The following is a 4,807-nucleotide window of genomic DNA, read 5'->3' as shown; positions in this document are numbered from 1 at the left end:
TGAAAAACACACTAGGTCTGTCTCTTCATCAATTACACAAAAAAAATTGATTATTGAGAAAGTATTTTAAGATTTTCGGTGATCAATTTATCCTTAAGAAGTGTTCTAATTCTTTCATTCAACCTTGTTTTGAGTATTGTTCTCCTGTCTGGTCTTCAGCTGCTAATTCCTATCTTAATTTTTTGGAAAGGAACTTACGGTCTACAAAATTTATCATTCCTGACCTAAATATTAATCTCTGACACCGTCGTTCAATTAGTTCATTAGGCGTGTCGCATAAGATTTTTCATAATTCTGACCATCCTTTGCATTCAGATCTTTCCTGACAGTACCACTCTGTTCGTAATACTAGGTATGCAGTTAATACTAATAGTCAGTCCTTCTCTAGAATGAGGCTCAATACTACACAGTATTCAAGAAGTTTTGTTTCAGCCATGACCGAGTTGTGGAATGATCTTCCTAATCGGGTAGCTGAATCTATGGAACTTCAAAAGTTCAAACTTGCAGCAAATGATTTTATGTTGAACAGGGTGACATTAGTCCTTTTATAGTTTATATATGAAAGATCTGTTTTAATGTTGTTACTGTTCTCAAGATATTCTATCATTATTATTATTATTATTATTATTATTATTATTATTATTATTATTATTATTATTATTATCATTATTATCATTATTATTATTATTGTTATTATTATTATTATTATTATTATTATTATTATTATTATTATTATTATTATTATTATTATTATTATTACTTGCTAAGCTACAAGCCTAGTTGGAAAAGCAGGATGCTGTAAGCCCAGGGGCTCCAACAGGGAAAATAGCTCGGTGAGGCAAGGAAACAAAGAAAAATAAAATATTTTAAGAAGAGCAACAAGATGAAAATAAATATATCCTATATAAACTAAAAACTTTAACAAACCAAGAGGAAGAGAAATAAGATAAAATACTGTGCCCAAGTGTACCCTTAAGCAAGAGAACTTTAACCCAAAAGACTGGAAGACCATGGTACCGAGGCTATGGCACTACCCAAGATTAGAGAACAATGGTTTGATTTTGAAGTGTCCTTCTCCTAGAAGAGCTGCTTACCATAGCTAAAGAGCCTCTTCTACCCTTACAAAGAGAAAAGTTGCCACTGAACAATTATAGTGAAGTAAGAAGAATTTTTGGTAATCTCAGTGTTTTCATGTGTATGAGGACAGAGGAGAATTTATAAAGAATAGGGCAGACTATTCAGTGTGTGTGTGTAGGCAAAGGGAAAATGAACCGTAAACAAAGAGAAGGATCCAATGTAGTACTGTCTGGCCAGTCAAAAGACCTCATAACTCTCTAGCGGTAGTATCTCAACGGGTGGCTAGTGCCTTGGCCAACCTACTACCTATTTATTTCAATTTTTATTACTTGTCATTTAGTTTATTTATTTCCATATTTTCTTTCCTCCCAAGACTATTTTCCCTGTTAGAACCCTTGGACTTATAGCATCCTGCTTTTCTTACAAGGGTTGGAGTTTAGTTATTATTAATAACAATAACAATAATAATGATAATAATGATAATAATAATAATAATCTTGGGTAGTGCCATAGCTTCTGTACCACGATTTTTCACTCTCTTAGGGTAGAGTTCTCTTGCTTCAATTGCTTGAGGGTACACTCTAGCACAATATTCTATCTTATTTTTCATCCTCTTGTTTTTGAAGTTTTTATAGTTCACATATGAAAGATTTATTTATAATGTTGTTACTTTTCTTAAAATATTTTATTTCAATTGTTCACTACTTCTTTTGTATATTATTTATTTCATTATTTCCTCTCCTCATTGGGCTTTTTTTTTCTGTTAAAGCCCTTGGGCTTATAGCATCCTGCTTTTCCAACTAAGGTTGTAGAATAGCAAATAATAATAATAATAATAATAATAATAATAATAATAATAATAATAATAATAATAATAATAGATGTAGGCTGCGACTGACAATGGACATGCGTAAAACTAAAATAATGTTCAATGAAAATGCAGAGACAACAAATAGAGTTATGGACTAACCTCTAGATATTGTTAACGAATATGCATAGGACAGACAGAAGACAGAAAAGAGGGATAACTATGGGATGAAGAGCATTTGGTAAACAAAAGGAAATTATGAAAGGTAAAATGCCACTTTTTCTAGAAAGAAAAGTATTTTATCAGATTGTCTTACCAGTATTAAAGCATTCATCGGAAACTTGGAGTCCTAGTAAAGCTTTAGAACACAAGCTAGTTACAGTTTAAAGAGCTATGGAAAGAATAATGATAGGATTAACACTTAGAGACAGAAAAAGAGCAACATGGATACGAGACCAAACTGAAGTAGTGGATATTCTTACAACATATAAGAAATAAAAATGGACATGGGCAGGACATACAAGGAGAATGACAGATAATAGATTGACATTAAGAATAAGATTGTGAAAGAAGAAGGAAACGGCAGAGAAGACGAGCTAAGATAATTTGCAAGTATAAACTGGCATAGAGAGATCATAAATAGACGCAAGTTGGAAAACGTGTTTGAGGCCCTTGTACTGAGCTAATGATGATGATGATGATGATGATGATATATATATATATATATATATATATATATATATATATATATATATATATATATATATATATATATATATATATATATGTATATATATATATATATATATATATATATATATATATATATATATATATATATATATATATATATACTGTGCTAGGTGGTATATCTTAACAATCTATGTTTGCCAACGGTTATACTCGAATAGGGAGATGAGCAACTTGGTAGAGTAGTGAGAGCTATAGGTGTGGAGGAAATGGTCCTCTAAATCTCGATGAAATCACTGACAGCAGGGTGACGGATTGGTTTTAAGGTGATGGACGAACAGTCTTTACGACTTTTACTCCTGTTGCCTGGCTGTTGATCTTACTTGAATTAGTATGGACCGGCAGGGGTCACTTGCCTTAGCTAGATAGGCACTGCACATCACAGGAACTGGCTATCCTTTGATGTATCTAGCCAATAGATCCTCTATGGATTTAGACAGACATGGAAAGAGAAGATGCTAGAATGGCCCCCAGTCCCGGGCATAGCAGGGTGCTAAGAATCTCCAGGTTTATAAATACTAAAGAAAAGTTGAAAATAGGTAATTGGAATGTTAGAACCATGAATCAGATTGGGAAGTTATAACAAATGGAGAGTGAATTTATTAAATATAGTTTGGATATCTTGGCCCTAAGTGAAACACAATGTAAGGGGATTGGTAAGGAAACTTTAGACCAAGGCAATATATATATATATATATATATATATATATATATATATATATATATATATATATATATATATATATATATATATATATATATATATATATATTTATATATATATATATATATATATATATATATATATATATATATATATATATATATATATATATATCTATATCTATATATCTATCTATCTATCTATATATATATATATATATATATATATATATATATATATATATATATATATATATATATATATATATATATACATACATACATATATATATATATATATATATATATATATATATATATATATATATATATATATATATATATATATATATATATATATATATATATCTACTCAGGAAGATCAGATGGAGTTGGAAGAGAAGGGGTGGTGATGATGATGACACCAAGAGCAGAAAAGGCATTGACCGAGTGGAGAGCTGTAAATAGTAAATTGTTACTTGAAAAGTTTTAAATCAAAGCAGTGCAATATGAGTATTATAGTTTGCTATGCCCCAACAAATAATTCCCCTGAAAAAAGGAAAGATGAATACTCTGAAGAACTGTAGATGAGATCCCTGAAAGAGATAGGAAAATTGTGATTGGCGACTTCAATGCTAAAGTTGGAAGAAATAATCAAGGGATAGAGAATGTGATGGGTGTCGAGGGTCTTGGCGAAGTTGCGAATGAAAATGGAGCACATTTCATAAGTTTCTGTTCAGCAAACAATCTCGTTATTGGAGGTACTCTTTTTCAGTATAAGAACATCCACATGTATACATGGACTTCACCATGTGGCAATTACAAAAATCAGATAAATCCCATTCCCTTCAATAAGGAGAAAAGGAGGTCTCTGAGAAATATAAGAAGTTATAGAGGTGCAGGTATTGGTAGGGATCACCAACTCCTCATTGCCACAATGAGATTAAAACTGAAAACACCCAACAGAAAGATAGGTAGAATGCCTAGGTTTGATGCAACTAAACTTTTAGAAGAAGAGCAAAAAGAAACATTTGCAATTGAATATGGAACTGATTTGGAGTTTCAGAGACATTAAGAGACGAAGAACAGGCAATTAACAAAGAAGGGTTGGTAGTGAAGTCTTGGGACACGCAATTACAAGGCGAAAGACATGGATATCAAATGATACTTGGGATACTATAAAAAGGAGTCAAAGACAGAAATTAATTGTTGTGAATTTTCGAGGAAGTAATGAAAATTACAATGTAGAACATGCCAAATATTCCAGTATTGATAGTGAGGTCAAAAGAAAAGCCAGGAATGACCAGAGAGAATATTTAGACAGTAAAGCAGATGAGGCTGACTATGCTATGAATTCAGGGAGTGGCTATGGTGTAAGAATTGCTCATAGAATTATTAATGAAATCTTGACTGGGGCAAATAAGAAGAAGCATATACCCATCAAAAAGAGAAATCGCTCTGTTATAGCAACAGCAGATGAAGAAAGACAACGACGTTGGATGGAACACT

The sequence above is a fragment of the Palaemon carinicauda genome, chromosome 21 (genome assembly GCF_036898095.1).
Source record: "Palaemon carinicauda isolate YSFRI2023 chromosome 21, ASM3689809v2, whole genome shotgun sequence".
Taxonomy (NCBI): Eukaryota; Metazoa; Arthropoda; class Malacostraca; order Decapoda; family Palaemonidae; genus Palaemon; species Palaemon carinicauda.
Note: the sequence above shows the minus strand (reverse complement) of the source record.